At 44.6% G+C, this 19,024-nt stretch overlaps 1 protein-coding gene across 1 annotated transcript in view; it reads left to right on the top strand.

The window, feature by feature from the left end:
• Positions 1-19,024, top strand: part of inppl1a (inositol polyphosphate phosphatase-like 1a) — a 213,809-nt gene that overhangs the window by 79,620 nt on the left and 115,165 nt on the right. The gene's annotated exons all lie outside the window — the stretch shown is intronic.

A 19,024-nucleotide genomic window follows, 5' to 3' on the forward strand; every position in this document is an offset into this window, starting at 1 on the left:
GTTTCCATTTTTTGTATTTTAAAACTCTTGTCCATGTTTTCAAATCCTCTATGGCTTTGTGCCACTGTGCCCACCCCTCAAATAATTTCTGCACCTCGTGTAGACCTATAACCCTCCAAGATCTCTGCGCTCAAATTCTGGCCTATTACCCACCCCCAATTTTCTTTGCTTCGCCTTTGCTGGTCGTCCTTTCAGCTGCTGAGGCCTTAAACTCTGATTCCTTCCCTAAAACTCTCCACCTCTGACCCTTTCTTTAAGATGTTTTGTTCACCTGTCCTAATATCTTTGTGCCGGTGTCAAATTTGACTCAGTTAAGACACCAGCCTTGGGATATTTTGTTCAGTCAAAGGTGCTATATAAATGCAAGTTATTGTTGTAAGGACTAACTCTGTGCTGAAGACCAGTGTTGAATAGAGCCGCTGACTTTAATACAAAGGATGCTGAAAATGTAATAACCAAATGCTGGGTATATCGACCTGCTGACATCTGAAAATGTGTCAAGGCTTTGGGTGTGGACCCTTTGCCCAGAATTTAGTTAAAGTTTGTTGGTCAAATGTAGGGTCCCCTTTCTGAGGACTCAAGTTTCAGGGAAGTTTCTGGGGATGGAGTTTGAGTCAGGGTAGAGTCTGGAAAGTTTGATTAAAAGTGGTGTCACAGTGGAGTCTGATCCATAATTCATGCATGTTTACTTCTGGCAGGACAGTAGACAGCAATTGCAAATGGGTGCTCCATGAAATTTCTTCCACTCCAACCTCCATCCACTGCTTTGGCTAGAATTAAGCAAAGCTACTGAGTTCAGGAATCAAAATGTGTGCTGTGTGGCAGTTTACCTGTCACTCTGGGTAACACTCTAGCCTCTTGAGTTAGAAGCTCATGGGTTCAAGTCCCAATGCAGAAATTTGAGCATGGAATCCAGGCAGAATCCCCAGGTATCCCCCATTTAAAGCACGTCCTATAGCACATTTTGTTTTAATGCAGTTTGTAAATTCGGGGCATTCTCCAATAGCATTGCCCCCCCCCCCCTTTTTTGATTTAGCATGGCTACTGAGCATGCTCAACCTTTTTAAAAAAAACAAACTGCCGCTTCGCCGCCTCCCTGCTGCTCGGCACTCCCCCCACCGTGAGCAAGGGCTCAGGAGAGGGGCGGTGCGAGGGAGGGTGTGAGCACGGAAGCGGGAGAGTTCCGGAGGGAGGTGGTGCACAAGAGGGTCGGAGAGGGAAGCGGAGAGCAGGAGGTTAAGTTACTAACAAATGGTAACAAATGCCATTTTCGGGCAAATTGAGTTCAAGGCAATCATTAGATTTTAAATATTAAAAAAATTACAGGTCAGGAATGTAACCCAACCTTATTACATGGTTTCTTATAGGAAAGTGATTTTTATTTAGCATGCCGTCGTTTAGGAACACATTAGAAGTGCTAAGCGAGGGATCGCTATACTGAGCGAGTGCTGCATTGTTGTTGGTGAGTCCTTCGGAATCGGCGTCAATCTGAGGCCCCATTTGTGCTCTCTGGAATTGAAAATCTATTCAAGGAGGAGCATTGGAGCCTCTCCCTGGTGTCCAGGCCAATATTTAACAACAGATGTCACTTATCTCATTGATGGTTGTGGGAGCTTGTGTGGAAATTGGCTGCTGCGATCTCTACATTTTAAGTGATGACTTTTCAAAACTGCTCATTAGTTGTGAAGCACTTTGGAAAATCCTGAGGTTGTGCAGGGTGCTGTATAAGGCAAGTCTGTATAAAGCAAGTCTTTCTTTCTTCCTAGTCTGTTTGGGTCAGTACCCCACTCGGCAAATTGCTTACTCACAAAACCATTGGAGCGGCTTGTTTTTTTCAAATTGAAAATGGTAGGTAGGGTTTGAGGGGCCACTTCAGAAATTAGGTGGCTTACCAGAATGGTACATTGTAGGGTTCTGGCATCGAGAAAGAAGCAGTAGCTGTTTGCCATCTAGGGTTGTGTATATTGGACCAGATTTGGAGACTAGGTTCCTTCAATAGGATCTAACAGATGGACATGCATCAAAAGTATTTTTGAGCAGAGGCTGTGCAGCAGAAGGGCATGAAGTGTTTATAGTTTAAAGAATTAAAATGCCAACTACATGCTCCACTCAAACATATACCTTTTCCCTCACCAGCTTCACATGGTCTTGTTCCCTGTCTCTGGCTTTAATATTTAACTAAATGTACTCGCTGGATGTGCAAATTGACTCAAGCAGACTGAGCGGAACTGCTGATTTTATTCAGTTCTCCTGAAGGTACTGACTTGTGGCAAGTTCAGAGTGTCTTCTTACATTTCACCATTTTTCACACTTGGGCATTCACTGTGTCTGTGTGTGCGTGTGCCTGTGTCTGTTGGTATATTCACAGCGTTATGTAAATTCAACTTTTCAAAGCCCCACAGCCTTGAAATCCTCACCCGACACCCACACGCGAGGCAGAAGTAACTGCATTCTGTCTAGGGGGTTTTCAGATTCCTTTGCCCTCCCCCACCTCCCCTCCAAGTTCAAATTCAGTTTCGGAATCATGGAACTAACAGTAAAGCGCATTCTAATGGAACGTATTAACAGGAGGAAGCAATTCAACCCCTCCAGCTTGTTTAGATTGTCAATCAGATCATGGCTGATCTGTATCTTAATTCCATCTTAACTCTGCCTTTGATCTACAATTCCTATCAAAATTTATCAATCTCTAATTGCCCTCGAGAAGGTGCTGATGAGTTGCCTTCTTGAACCCCTACAGTCCCCCTGGTATCTGTAGCAGTTTGGTACACTGAATCTTGCCACACCATTTCAGAGGGCAGTTAACAATCAAGCACATTGCTGCAGGTCTGGAGTCACATGTAGGCCAGATCAGGTTAGGACGGCAGATTTCCTTCCCTAAGGAACATTAGTGAACCAGATAGGTTTTTACGACATTTGATAGCTTCATGGCACTATTACTGATATTGGCTTTCAGTTCCAGATTTTATTAATTCAATTTAAATTCCACCAGCTGCCATGGCGGGATTTGAACCAGCGTATACAGAACTTTAGCCTGGGCCTCTGGATTACTAGTCCACTGGCATTACCACTATGCTGCCATCTCACCCCAAAACAGCTTTTTGGGGTCTTGGGTCATTTAGCAGAGTGCTGATCATGGATTGAGTCTGGGACCTTCTATTCTGTATGCTCCATTCCACCTAATATGGTGTTTTTATTCACTAAACAGTTGGAGAAACTCCAGCTCTTGTCCTTCAATACAAAATGTGATGAAGCCCAGCACCTTGCACTGACACTTGATTGAGTGGAATGCAGACCCGTTGTTTGTGTGGTGGCGAGAGGAATTTGAGACATTGACTTAAGAGCATCATACAAGAAGTGGATTGAACAGGCCGCAGGAAGCTTGCTTGCCCTCTGTGCCTCATTTTGCCGGTTGAAATTAAACAGGCCCTTGTCCGCATTGGCAGTGTTCCTGAGCTTATGGCCTTTCACTGAGGGGCAGCTGGAGGCCATTCAGATCCTTGAGCTTAGTCCACCATTTCATTTGATTATGGCTGATGTGTATTTTGCTCCATCTTGGTTCCATGTCCCTTAATATCCTTAGCTAACAAATGTATAAACCTGTTCCAAAATTTTGTTGACCCCTCCTCAGCCTCAACAACATTTTGGGAAAGGGGGTTCTAGATTTCTACTAACCTTTGTGAAGAAATGCTTTCTGACATCGCCCCTGAAAGGCCTGGCTCTATTATTAAGGTTATGCCCCTTGTTCTAGACTCTGTCCACCAGATGAAATATTTTCTTTATCTATGCTATCAAATCCTTTAATCACCTCAATTTGATCACCCCTGAATCTTCCATGCTCAAGGGAACACCAAACTGGTCAATGCAAGCTATCCTGATAATTTAGCTCTTTGAGCCTCAGGATCAATTTGTGCTGCATTTCCAAGGCCAATATACCCAGATGCCAACCTGTGACTAAGTTCCCTAGACTTGTGTTAAGTAGAGTACGTGCACTTGATGTTGGGAAACTGAAACTACATACGCTACTCTTGGTGGCTGTTATCTGCTTGATCAGACACTAGCCTGACCAAAAAAAGAAGTGATCTCCTGTAATAAAAAGAAAGAAAGTAATACTTGCATTCATGTAGCACTTTTTAACCACCTTGCGATGTCACAAAACCCTTCATGGCTTCTATTTTGGAAGCATAGTCACTATTCTCATGTCAGAAACACAGACAATTTGTGCACAGCGAGCTCCCACAAACAGCAATATAATAACCAAATAATCATGTCGATAGATTAACTAAGCATCATTAAGCATCCTGTTCATAACGAGTAACCGTGCCTGTACAAGCCTCAGTAGCTAATTGTGGGGGTTGGCTGGATTAAGGTAAACAAGTTGAGGTCTAATTGTGCCTGCTGGGCTGACGGTTCTTGTCTCTGTGTTTGTCAGAGAGGCACGGTTTGTCTGGAATTTAGACTGATCAGAAATTGCAGAGGCTGGAAATGGTCTGGGCTATAAAAGGCTTGTAAACCCTGACTAGATAAAGGGCTGCAGAGTAAAGAACACTGAATGTCAAGAAATCAGTGTATAGACTGTTACAAACACTAGTCATTAAACTTTTACAAATACTGCTGCACTTATACACCAAATGTTACTGTAATTGCTACACCAATAATACCATAATTTTCAATGTTTAAGTGCAGGCTTTGATATTTTTTTCCCCTCCAGTCTGCACCGGAAAAGACTTGCATTTGTATAGTGCCTCTTCCCAACTTCAGCTGTCCCAAAGTGCTTTACATCAAATGAAACACTTTTGAAATGTAGTGACTGTTGTAATATAGACTAGTGTTGATTGCGGTAACATTTCAGAGTTGGAGAGGAACTATTGATAGCTGCAAGAAAGTTTTGACCAGCCAGAGTAACATATGTTCCCCTTTCCCCCTCATTGTGGCTGAGTACACTACCCTATTCCAATCTCTGGTTTTAAAGCTGCAGTTTGTGCTTGTATAGCACCTTGAATGAAGTGAGATGAAGTGAAACGAACAGCAAACGAACAAGCTGAGAAAACCTGACTGAAGGCAGGGAGAGTAGCAGCAAAGTGGTGAGATTTTAATCAGAGAATATTGGCAAGCAAGGCTGCAATAGCTGAAGCTTCAGACTGTAAACTGCAGAAGGAAGGAACAGAGTGAGGGAAGTGCAAAGAGTCCTTGAAGAAGAATGCATGGTAGACCTCATTGTGGCACGGTAGGGATGTGGGGAGGAGGAGCTGCCTGCCCCTTGCAACTTCTCATTTCCAAAATGTTGGAGGCCAGGCCAGGTTGGACATGAAGGACAGCTTGATAGCTTCTACTTGCTGCGTCCAGGAGATTTTGCTCAGCTGGAGGCAGCTGCTTGAGACATATATGCACTGCAGAGTCCCTCCAACTTTGGTCAATTTAGAAGAAAGGAGATGAGTGTGTGTCTTAAGCCAAAAAAACAGCAGTCATCTACAGCAGTTTATAAATAGCTACTGAGAGTTTAACTGGGAAGTGCACTGTTCATAAATAGTCACCATCATCCTTTCATCACACTGAAAGTGATTGGAAGTGCCTCACTGCAGCTCCCTAGAAATGGATTATAATGCAAGGCTATATTGGCTCCCAGGCATGCATTGCCCTATCCCCTTCCCTTCCCCCTCAAAAAAAACTTCAGATAATTTGAGGGGAGAGCTTGATAAACATGTGAAGGAGAAAGGATTAGAAGGATATGTTGATTGGGTGAGATGAAAGCAGATGGGAAGAAGCTCGTGTGAAATGTAAAGACTGGCATGGACTAGAGGGGCTGAATGGCCCATTTGTGCTGTACATACTATTTATTTGTGATTTTTGCAGGATCAGTTTTCAAGTTGAAATAAAGGGATAAAAACACAACTGCTAGATAGCTGAAATATTCAGGCATTATTGGAAATGCACGACAAATTGGCAAAAATGTTAAAGTGGGCCAAAACTCATAGAACCATAGAAGGTAGAACACAAGAGGCTATTTTCCTCATCATCCTTCCACTTGAGTCTTCAGTTATACTGCTGCTCGCCCTGTTCACCCTGAGCCTTGCGTTTTTCCTCCCTGCTGCCCTGGACTAGATGCATTGTCCACCCACTAAGTTGTGGTCACAGTTGAATTTGTGCACCAGTTAAACTCCTGTGCCTCATTGGTTTGTAGCAGAAAGTTCCACTCTCTAAGGCATCCTGTGCATGAAGAATTTATTTTTAAACTTTAGCTTCAAGATTTTGTTAAATTGGTCAGCTCTAGTCATCTGTCCCACTGAGCAGTGGAAACAATCTATTACGGTTTATCCCAGTAGATTCCTAAATCATGACATCTTTGTCAATCTCACCTTTGCCCCCACCTATTGCTGACCTTTTATCTAGTTTCACCTGCTCCACTACCCCCCCTTAAACAGTATAAATTTCAACACATTTCTACTTCTCTTTAGCTCTGAAGAAGAGTCATATGGACTTGAAACGTTCACTCTGTTTCTCTCTCCACAGACGCTGTCAGACCTGTTGAGTTTTTCCAGCATTTTCTGTCTCTATTTCAGATTACTAAATAACATTGACTACTTTGATCAGCTCACCACTTAACCACCAGTTTTGAAGAAGGTCCAGGACTTGAAATGTTCACTGTTTCTCTCTCCTCCGATGCTGCCAGACCTTTTATTTCCAGCATTTTCTGTTTTAATTTCACCACTTAGCCTTCCCCAACCCCAGTTAAACAAATTGCAGCAGGTCTTGAACACACAGCAAAATAAAATTGCTTCAGATTTGCAGAATTTGCAACAAAAAAAAATGCCGGAACTGTGTGGCAGGTCACACATCACCTGAGAAAAGAAAGGTTGACCTCTTGGGTTGCATCCCTTCAGCAGAACTGTAAATCCTAATCCCTACAAACAACCAAGTAAATCAGCACTGCAACTTTTTCATTGCTTCATACCCTCCCTATAATGGAGTGCTCAAAACTGCACATAATACTCTCACTCCCATCAAACCGTAGGGTGGAAGGTCAGCCAGGGAACTTGCAATAATACCACGGGAGTGCTGCATTGTTGGTTTTATGGTCTTTTGAATAGGGCGTAAAATTGATGGCCCATCTGCTCCCTCGGGTGGACATAAAGGACTTCATGAGACTATTGAAAATAGCATTGGTGAATTCTAGACAATATTTTCCCCCAGCCAACAGCACTAAATAAGTTAAATGATCATTTAATTAATTGCCGTTTATGGAACATTGCTATGATCAAATTGGTTTGCTAATTTTAGACCTACATTACAACGCCAACTATCCTTCAAAGCTGCATTATTGGCTGTAAAGCATTTTAGGACATCCTGTGGTTGTGAAAGTCCCTATAGAAATGCAAGTTTAATCTTTAAACAGTAGGAGTTGTCAGCATTCTTTCAGCTTAATTATTTCAAATCTTCTGTCTACTGGGTGAAATGTTTGGTCTCCTAGCTTAGTTTCAGATCAGGTGTTGCTGTACTTCAAATAATTCTGTAAGGTTGGTCAGTATGTGCTGAGTGGCCCTAATTAACACTTTCTTTGTGCTTGTTAATCTTGTATATTAGACTTGTATTTTATCAACATTTGATTGAGGCTCACAGGCCCATAATTTCTTTAGTTCCATTTCTCTTAGAACAATAGCTTTCAATAACTGTTTCACAACAATGTCTGGTGGTTCACCAATGTCAATATTCATTCCTCTGTAAAAGCTGAAGCAAAATGCTTGGTTTATATCCTGCCAATCCCTCATTACACTACAAACTTGCTCCCTTTATCTTTGAGTGGCCTACCCTTACATTGATTCTTCACACAAATATGCCAAAAGCGAGTCACTTAATGTCTATGAACATTTTTATTCTGCACTCTGGACATTCTCAACTTTTCCTTGTGTAGATTTCCTGACTGTTGATGTCCTTGAATTGCTAACTTTTTAAATAGTTTCGCATTTGATTTGATTATTGTACTCATTCATGGAATCCTTTCCTATGTTCACCCTTGCCTGAGTTGCATCCTTTCCAACTCCTGCTTTTTAGATATTTCTAATCACTGATTTATAGTTTTTGCCTTCCATTTAATTTTTGGCACTAAACTTAATATCATGGTCACCAGTTGCCAAATCTGCTACTTTTAGGCTGCTTACTTGGGTTTGCTCCATATCTGAGTCAGTCAAGTAGCATTTTGTCCTTGATGGAACAGCAGCATAATGCCTGAGAAAACAATCGTGGAAATAGATGCAGGAAATATATCCTGTATGTCTCACCAGAAGCATTCTCCCTATTCCAGACTGTTTTAGATGACTAAAATCTCCAACTATAAAACAATATTTTCTGATATTTCTCTCCAGTTTGTTGATAAGTTTAATCATTAATTTCCTTTCACAATTTGGGCTTTATTTTGCACTGCACATTGAGGCCAGTTTTTGGCAGTCCTCCAGTTGAGACTAGAGGGATCTAATTGGAGGGTTAGGCAATGTTGGAGGTGCCATTTTCTGGATGTGACTTTAAAATTGAGGCCCTTTCTGTGTGCTCAAGTGGATGTAAAAGATCTGATGGTACTGTTTCGAAGCAGGGCATGGGAGTTCTTCCCTGTATCCTGGCCAATATTTATCCCTCCACCAACGTCACTAAAACAGACACTCTGGTCATTATCACATTGCTTCCCGTGGGAGATTGCTGTTTGCAAATTGGCTGCCATTTTACCTACGTTACAACAGTGATTACACTTCAAAATTGTCTGTAAAGCGCTTTGGGACATCGTCGCCTTTCACATTTTTAACTTGGGAATCTTTCTGGCATTTTGTTCTCCCTCAGCCAAGGTTATGTGCTCAAATTTCTGGACTGGGACTGGGACTGGAACCCACGACCTTCTGACTCTGAGAATACTACCAATGAGTCAAGGCTGACTCCTTACTTTGGATTCCCTTGATTTGCTTTTTTTTGTCAACCCACATCCTGGTTTCCTTTTTACTCTGTTGTTCTGTTAACCTTAGTTAACCTTTCCACCTCCTTAATAACTCAACATCTAAAGTTGACTTGACTTATTAGTTTATCTACTCTTCCCTTCTCTCCCCTACCCGATTAACTTAGGCTCTCACCCTAATGATCTTTCTTATGAGGATATTGATTAGCAAAAGCACAATGGGAAAATAAGTTAAAAGGTAAAACAGTAGAGAAGCAGCGGCAGGCATTTAAGGAGATATTTCATAACTCTAAACGAAGATATATTCCATTGAGAAAGACTCTGCGAGAAGGATGCATCATCCGTGGCTAACTAAGAAAGTTATGGAAGGTATCATATTGAAAGAAAAGATGTCCAACACTGCAAAGATTAGTGATAGCTCCAAGGATTGGGAAATTTTTAGAATCCAGTATAGGATGACTAAAAAAAATAATAAAGGAGAAATTGGAGTATGAGAGAAAACTAACAGAAAATATAAAAACAGACAGTGAAAGCTTCTGGAAATATGTATAAAAGGAAGAGAGTAGCTAAAGTAAGCATTGGCCTCTTAAAGGGTAAGACTGGGGAATTAATAATAGGAAACAAGGAAATGGCAGAGACTTTCAAGTATTTTGTCTCAGTTCAAAATAGAAAACACAGAGCATCCCAAAAATAGTAGAAAAGCACGGGGCAAAAGGGAGAGAGGAACTTAAAACAGTCACGATCACTGGAGAAAAAGTACTAGGAAAACTAATGGGACTACAGATTGACAAGTCCCCTACACCTGATGGCTTGTATTCTAGGGCCTTAAAAGAAATGGCTGCAGAGATAGTAGATGCATTGGTTATAGTCGCCTGAACTCAAGCACAAGAAACCAGCACACCAGCATCTGCACGAACTTCTCTGTCTCTGCTGGAGGGAGGGGCAGTACCTGAGGATATGCATGATGCAAAGGTTGTGACATTGTTCAAGAGCAAGGGCATCCACAGTGATTGCATCAACTATCAAGGCATTAAGGCCTGCTGAGCATCGTCAGACTGCAGATCCTGACTGAACACATCTACCTTGAATCCTGGTGTGGTTTCAAAGCTGGAAGATTTACAATTGATATGCTCTTCTCAGTCCTGAAGCTGCAAGAGAAATGCCATAATATATTGTCTTCATCGATTTCACCAAGGCTTTAGACGATGTGAGCAGAAAACTGTTGGTGCAACATGATGCATAAGGTCAGCTATGTCGGTGCGACGTCAGAACCCTTTGAGATCTGCAGTCAAGCAGAATTGTGTTCTGGCCTGAACACTTTGGCATATTCTTCACTTGCTGCTGACCTGTGCCTTCAGGTCACCTACAGAGCATCTACTTGCGTACCAGAACTGGCAGAAAGCTGTTCAGCCTTGCTTGCCTGAGATCCAAGACTAAGGTAAGTCATGTCGTCGTCAGAGAGTTACTCTGCCTTGGAGATATTGAACTAAAAGTTCATATTGAGGAGCCCCTTCAGCAGGAAATGCACACAAACTGTCACACCTGTAAAGAGTTTGATTTGACCATCAGCATCAGGAAGACACATGTCATGGCCCTTAATGTTGCTGTACTGCCCTCTTAGCATTGACAGCATGATGCTGAAGGTTGCTGCTGACTCTGAAGAGAAATTGCAAAAGATTATGGATAGATTAGTGAGGGAAAGTGAAAAGAAAGGGCTAAGCATAAATTGTAAGAAAACAAAAGGTCTCGTAGTGTCAAAAAAGAAAATCATACCAGAATGCAAGATCACTGAAGAATGAAAGGATCAACCAAGTAGACAAATTTTGTTACCAAAGAAGTATGTTAACATCGGATGGAAAGTGCGACCAAGAAATAAGCCTAAGGTTTGGAATGGCCAAAGATGCATTTCAAAAAATGAATAAGATTGTGGTCTAAAAATTAGCCATGAGAACAAAGAGAACCCTGGATTGCTACATGCCACCACTTTTGACATACGGTAGCAAGTGTTGGATTATCAGCAAAGCAATGCAGAGAAGAATTGAGGCTGCAGAGGTGTAGTTTTTGAGATGAATAATGAAGAAATCTTGGACAAGTCACACTACCAGTAAAGAGGTGCTAGTAAAATCTGATACCAAAGGAACTCGAAGGACAGTTGGAATTTCTTGAGCAATAAGAACAAATGATTTAGTCTGATGCTGATTTAATTTTTTATTCATTTATGGGATGTGGGCATCACTGGCAAGGCCAACATTTATTACCCATCACACATTGCCCTTGAGAAAGATGGTGGTGAGCAGCCGCCTTGAACTGCTGCAGTCCATGTGGTGTAGGTACACCCACAGTGCTGTTAAGGAGGGAGTTCAGGATTCTGACCCAGTGACAGTGAAGGAACGTCAATGCATTTCCAAGTCAGGATGGTGTGTGGCTTGGAGGGGAACTTCTAGGTGGTGGTGTTCCCAAGTGTCTGCTGGCCTTGTCCTTCTACATGGTAGTGGTCATGGGTTTGGAAGGTGCTGTCGGAGGAACCTTGGTGAGTTCCTGCAGTGCATTTTGTTGATGGTACACGATGCTGCCACTGTTGGCCGGTGGTGGAGGGAGTGAATGTTTGTGGATATGATGCCAATCAAGTGGACTGCTTTGTCCTGGATGGTGTCAAGCTTCTTGAGCGTTTTTGCAGCTGTACTCACCTAGGCAAGTGGACAGTATTCCTTCACACTCCTGACTTGTGTCTTGCAGATGGTGGACAGGCTTTGGGGGGTGGTAGGTCAGTTGGTGAGTTACTTGCCGCAGGATTCCTAGCTTCTGATCTGCTCTTGTCGCCACAGTCTTTATGTGGCTAGTCCAGTTCAATGGTAACCCCTCCCCGGATGTTGATTGTGGGGTTTCAGCGAGGGTAATACCATTGAATGTCAAGGGGCGATGGTTGGATTCTCTCTTGTTGGAGATGTTCATTGTCCGGCAGTCATGTAGCTCGAATGTTACTTGCCGTTTGTCAGTTGAAGCCTGGATATTGTCCAGGTCTTGCTACATTTGGATATGGACTGCTTCAGTATCTGAGGAATCTTGAATGGTGCTGAACATTGTGCAATCATCCCCACTACTAACCTTATGATGAAAGGAAGGTCATTGATGAAGCAGCTGAAGATGGTTGGGCTGAGGACACTACCCTGAGGAACTCCTGCAGTGATGTCCTGGAACTGAGATGATTGACCTCCAACAACCACGACCATCTTCCTTTGTGCTAGGCATGACTCCGACCAGCGGAGAGTTTTCCTTCTGATTCCCTTTGACTTCAGGTTTGCTAGGGCTCCTTGATGCCACACTCGATCAAATGCTGCTTTGCTGTCAAGGGCAGTCATTCTCACCTCACCTCCGGAGTTCAGCTCTTTTGTGCATGTTTGAATTAAAGCTTTAATGACGTCAGTGAGCAGGTTATTGCTTAGCAAGTGCTGCTTGATAGCACTGTGGATGACCCCTTCCATTATTGATGATCGAGAATAGATTGATGGGGCAGTAATTGGCCGGGTTGCACTTGTCCTGCTTTTTGTTTACAGGACATACCTGGGCAATTTTCCACATTGCCAGGTAGATACCAGTGTTGGTACTGTACTGGAACAGCTTGGTTAGGGGCGCACCAAGTTCTGGAGCACAAGCCCTCAGTACTATTGCTGGAATATTGTCAGGGCCCATAGCCTTTGCGGTATCCAATGCCTTCAGCCATTTTTTGATATCAAGTGGAGTGTATCGAATTGGCTGAAGACTGGAATCTGTAATGCTGTAGACCTCCAGAGGGCGCAGAGATGGATCATCCACTCGGCATTCCACCTAAATATTGTTACAAATACTTCAGCCTTATCTTTTGCAGTGATGTGCTGGGCTCCCCCATTACTGAGGATGGGGATGTTTGTGGAGCTGCTGCCTCCAGTGTGTTGTTTAATTGTCCACCACCATTCGTGACTGGATGTGGCAGGCCTGCAGAGCTTAGATCTGATTTGTTGGTTATGGAATTGCTTAGCTCTGTCTATCGCTTGCTGCTTTATGCTGTTTGGCATGCAAGTAGTCCTGTGTTATAGCTTCACCAGGTTGACACCTCGTTTTTAGGTATGCATGGTGTTGCTCCCAGCATGCCCTCTTGTATTCTTCATTGAACCAGGGTTGATCCCCTGGTCCCCTGATTTGGTGGTAATGGTAGAGTGAGGGATATGCAGGGCATGAGGTTACAGATTGTGGTTAAGTCTGCTGCTGCTGATGGCCCACACCGCCTCCTGGAAGCCTATTCTAGAGTTGCTAGATCTGTTCAAAATCTATCCCATTTAGCATGGTGATAGTGCCACACAACACAATGGAGGGATCCTCAATGTGAAGACGGGTCTTTGTCTACAAAAGGACTGTGCGGTAGTCATTTCTACTGATACTGTCATGGACAGATACTGTGGCAGGCAGGTTGGTGAGGATGAGGTCAAGTATGTTTTTCCCTCTGAAACAAAAACAAAAATAGGTGGAAAAACTCAGCAGGCCTGACAGCATCTGTGGAGAGGAAGACAGAGTTAACGTTTCGAGTCCGTATGACTCTTCTTCACCACATTTCTACTTCTCTTTAGTTCAGAAGAGTCATTCGGACTTGAAACGTTAACTCTGTCTTCCTCTCCACAGATGCTGTCAGACCTGCTGAGTTTTCCAGCTATTTTTGTTTTTATTTCAGATTTCCAGCATCCGCAGTAGTTTGCTTTTATCTTAGTGTTTTTCCCTCTTGTTGGTTCCCTCACCACCTGCCGCAGATTCAATCTAGCAGCTATGTCCTTTAGGATTCGACCAGCTCAGTCAACAGTGGTGTTACTGAGCCACTCTTGGTGGTGGACATTGAAGTCCCCCAGCCAGAGTACATTCTGTGCCCTTGCCACCCTCAGATCTTCCTCCAGGTGGTGTTCAACATGGAGGAGCACTGATTCATCAGCTGAGGGGGAGTGGTACATGGTAATCAGTAGGAGGTTTCCTTGCCCATGTTTGAACTGATGCCATGAGATTTCATGGGATTTAGAGTCAATGTTAAGGACTCCCAAGGCAACCCCCTCCTGACTGTATACCACTATGTCGCCACCTCTGCTGGGTCTGTCTTCTGAGTGGGACCGGACATACTCAGGGATGGTGATGGTGGTTTCTGGGACATTATCTGTAAAGTATGATTCCATGAGTATGACTATGTCAGGCTGTTGCTTAAATAGTCAGTGAGACAGTTCTCCCAATTTTGGCACAAGCTCCCAGCTGTTAGCAAGGAGAACTTTGCAGGGTCGACAGGGCCGAGTTTGCTGGAATTGTTTCTGGTGCCATGGTCTATGCTGGGTGGTCGGTCTGGTTTCATTCCTTTTGGCCTTTTTAGTAGCTTGATAAACTGGAGGTAGGGATAGAGAGATGGTGGAAAGGTGTACTAGCAGGCAGCTTGCAGTAGAGATAAGATACTGAAGCAGTGCATGTCCACATGCAGCAAGTCATGGACAACATTCAGGCTTGGGCTGATAAGAGGATGGGATGACCTTTGATCTGGCCTGCAGGCGGCAGAGGTTGAACAGGTTCCCGTTTGTTCTGTAGTTTAGCTGCAGTCCAGCGGGGAGCTTGCTGAGGGTGAGATTGCAGCAAGGAAGATCGAGAAGAGCGTCGGTGCATGACACAGCCTTGCTTGACCCTGGTCTGAATGTGGATTGGGCCTGTGGTGGATCTGTTGGTTAGGATCATGGCTTGCATGTCATGGTGGAGCAGGCGGAGGATGGTGACAAATTTCTGGGGGCAGCCAAAATGGAGGAGGGTGCTCCATAATCCTTCACAGTTGACAGTGTCGAAGGCTTTTATGAGGTCAAAGAAGGCCATGTACAAGGGTTGGTGTGTTGCCTGCATTTCTCTTGCATTTGTCATGTGGTGAAGACCATGTCCATTGTGCCCCTTAGTGGGACTTATTGGGACTTTGGGAGGAGCTCTTTAGCCACAGGAAGAAGGCGATTGAGGAGGATTCTTGCAATCACCTTCCCTGTGACCAACAGCAAGGAGATTCCTCTATGGTTACCGCAGTTGGACTTGTCACCTTTCTTGATGGTCACAATTATGGCGTCTGAGAACTCCTGGCATGCTCTCTTCCTTCCAGGTAAGGGACCTGAGGCCATGTATTTGTGCCAATAGTGCTGTTGTGCCATGCTTTGGTGCTTTGGGGAAGATTCCTTCTAATCCTCATGCCTTGTTGCTCTTTAGCTGTCAAATGGACTTTTTTACCTCCTGCTGGGTTGGGGTCGTGTTTGATGGTGGCGGGTAGCATGCTGCGGGATGGAGCTGAGGACACTCACGTTGAAGATAGAGTCTCTGTTAAGATCTTCGAAGTGCTCCTCCCAGTGGGCGCCGACTCCCTCTCTGTCCTTGATGAGCACCTCTCTCTCCTTGGCTAGCAGTGGAGTATGGCCTTGGGTGCTTGGGTCGTGGGCGGTCTTGACTGTGCTAAAGAAACTTCACGTCATCGTTGTCGGCTAATTGTTGGATCTCCTGTGCTTTCTCCGCCCACCATCTGTTCTTTAAGTCGCCGGGTTTTTATTGGACCTCAGCCTTCAGCCGTCTGTAGAGCTGCTTTCTTGCTGTCAAGTTGGGTTGCTGTTTCAGGTTCAGAAATGCCTTGCCCTTGCAGCTTATCAGCTTCTGGATCTCCTGGCCATTCTCATCAAACAAGTCTTGGTGTTTCTTGGTCAAGTGACCAAGTGTGTCTTTTGCAGGCACTGATTATGGAGGCCTTGAGGGCAGACCAGGCACTGTGGGCACTCTGCATCCCTGGGTCACTGGGAGTAGCAAGGTTGGCAGTGAGGGCTGTCTTATCAGAGTCCTTGAGTGCCTCGGTGTTGATTTTTCTGTTGCCGTCACTGCTTTGGGGTTACATTCATATGGATGACAGAGTGAATTAGGCAGTAGTCCGTCCAGCACTCGTCACCTCCTGTCATGGTGCAGGTGATGATGCCACATCCTTGCAGCCCCTCGCTTGGACAATGACATAGTCGAGCAGGTGACAGTGCTTGGAGCGAGAGTGTTGCCATGATGCCGTGTACTTGCCTCTCTGACGGAACAAAGTGTTGGTTATGACAAGGCTGTGTTCTAGGCATTTTGTCGGGAGCAGGGTACCTTTGGTGTTGGATTTCCCTGCCCCCTCTCTGCTGATTACATCTTCCCAGAGGTCTGTGTCCTTCCCAACTCTGGCATTCAAGTCACCAAGGAGGATCAGCTTATCGCCCACTGGCACTCGGGCCAGGGATTGTTCGAGGCTGGGGTAATGTTCGGTGTTTGAGCTCGCCTCTGGCATCCAGTCTTGCAGCATGCGTGCTGAGAACTGTAGTGCATTGGTTCTGGCCTGGGGGGAGCCGAAGGCTCATGAGGCATTCGTTCATCCCGCGAAGGGCGCCTTTGAGACGGCCAACTAGTTTGTTTATAATGGTGAAGCCAACCCCGTGGAGGCGGCAATCTTCTACTGGTTTACTTTTGCAGAAGAAGGTGTAACCGCCACCTTGTTTCTTGAGCTGGCCTTCCCCCTGCCCGCTGGGCCTCACTTAGGGTGGCAATATCAATGTTCAAAGGTCTGAGCTCTCGGGCAACGATAGCAGTATGTAGTTCCGGCCTGTCGCTTTTGGGGTTCTCCATGAGGGCCCTTACATTCCATATCCCGAACTTCATATCAAGGGGGTGGAAATGCCTGCGTGTGAGTTCTTTAGGATAGGTCCAAGGTCGTCCCATCCTCTGTCATTGAATTACTGTATGCAGACGACGCTTGTGGGAAAATGTGAACTTGCCCACTTTGGCAGAAAGAATAGAAAAGTAGAATATTGGCCCAGAACATCCATGGAGCGGCAATCACTGTTGGATGGCCACACTTTTTACTCATCCCAGTCTGGAGCTGCATGTTTCTCGCCCGGACTTCTGAACCAGGCCTGCTGAGAAATGTGCAGAGTAGCTGCTCCTGAGCCCCTTCAGCGTAGGACTGAAGCCTGAAGCGTTGGGGGAACTGAAGTCACACCCCCTTTTTATGGCGCTGGCAGGGTGGGGTCGAAAGGGTGGTTGGGGGTTAGTGGTGGGGGAGGGGGCGGGTCGGAGTGTAAATGAGGAGGTTGGGGGGTAGCTGGGGGTCATTGATTGGGGGGTGGGGTAGCGTTGATTGGGGTGTGGGGTTAGTTGAAAGGTTGGGTAGTCTGTGGCGTCCAGTGGGGGGATGGGTGGTCAGGGTGGATAGCACCATAGTTATCCTGGAGTTAGAAGCGGTTTTAATCCTTCTAACTTTTCTTGGGTGGCTATTCTTGTAAGAGAGTTGGAACTATCTGAAGTTTCCAATTTAAATCTGAGTTTCAGATGGTTCCAGACACACATGGTAATTGCCCATCAGAAGTTTAAACTTGCTGGGCAACCCTTGCGTGTGGGGACTTGTGCTGGGGGACACCCTCACCATATCTTCTGGGCTACCTCTGGTTTATGTCCCCCTGGGAATGGAAGATCGGGGCCATTGATTAAATGGAGAGAAACTGCAAAATGCTGCAGTACAGAGGGATCTGGGTGTCTTTATACGTGAATCACATGCAGCTACAGCAAGTAATTGGAAGGCAAATGTAATGTAGGCCTTTATTGCAAGGGGGATGAAATATAAAAGTAGCAAAGTCTTTCTACAACTGCACAGAGCATTGATCTTATTTAAGGAGGGATACCTTGCATTGGAAACAGTTCAGAGAGAGTTCACTCAGTTGAGGTGAAAGGTTTATCTTATGAGGAAAGGTTTGGGCCTATATTCATTGGAGTTTAGAAAAATGAGAGGTGATCTTATTGAAATAAGATTCTGAGGGAACTTGATGTGGTAGATGCCAAGAGGATGTTTCCCTTTGTGGGGTAATCTAGAACTAGGGGGACACAGTTTAAAGATAAGTGGAACCTCTCCCATTTTAGACGGAGGTGAGGAGGACTTGGAAATATATCGCCATTCCTTCACTGTCGTTGGGTCAAAATTCTGGAACTCCCTACCTAACAGCACTGTGGGTGTACCTACACCACAGGGACTGCAGCAGCTCAAGAAGGCAGCTCACCACCACCTTCTCAAGGGCAACTAGGAATGGGCAATAAATGCTGGCCCAGCCAGTGAAGCTCACATCTGTGAATGAATAATAATAAAAAAAAATTCTTAAGACGGTCGCTAATCCGTGGAATTCTATTCCCAGAGAGCAGTGGAGGCTGGGTCATTGAACATAGTCAATGCTGATTTTTGACCAAAAAGTGAGTCAAGGGCTATGGGGGGGCAGGCAGGAAGTTAAGGCCACAATCAGATCTGCCATGATCTTACTGAATGGTGGAGAAGGATCAATGGCCCTAATAGCCTACTCTTGCTCCTATTTATGATCTTATGAGTAGCGGGTCACCTACTGTACAGCTCATTCTTGCCACAGAAATCTGAACCTCTTTCGCTACATCTCGAGGCAGGTATTCAGAGGAACAGGAGTAGGCCATCAGCCCTTGAGCTTGTTCTGCAATTCAGTCTGACTGTCCAGTCCAGCTAGTATGAAGCATGGATAAGAATCCTGAAATTGCTGTCTTTGAAGTTCTATTTATTCCACATCTTATCTTTTGGAAGACTTTTCTTCAAGTCATTATCATGAGCTCCTTTTAACTACTGAACCCATCTGATGCTGCCTTGTGCTAACTTCTCCCTACCCTTGCCCAATGTGGCCTGTTTCCATGGTGCTATGGTGTTGCTTGTTGACGCTGTCCCTGAACCTTTGCCACTTCTGATCAAGTAATCAGAATTGAAAGCTTACTAATCAGGCCAATGCCTTCAAGATAGACTAAGACTTTCTTTCTACTCCTCTTGTCTCCATTGATTGTCATTTGTTTTCAGTCTTTATCCTCTGTCACTTTGCCTTTGGAGCGAGAACCTTTTGATTAAATCTGTGCTTGAGATGTTGGTGACATTGGCAACCTCTACCTCTAAATGCGTTTCAGAAGATGGTGGTGGACTGATATGCTGAAATACTGCAGTCTCTGGTGAAGGCACTCCCACAGTGTGTTCACTAGGAAATTCCTAGCTTGTCAGGGTAT

Source organism: Cetorhinus maximus, chromosome 7 (assembly GCF_964194155.1).
Source record: "Cetorhinus maximus chromosome 7, sCetMax3.hap1.1, whole genome shotgun sequence".
In the NCBI taxonomy this organism is placed as follows: domain Eukaryota; kingdom Metazoa; phylum Chordata; class Chondrichthyes; order Lamniformes; family Cetorhinidae; genus Cetorhinus; species Cetorhinus maximus.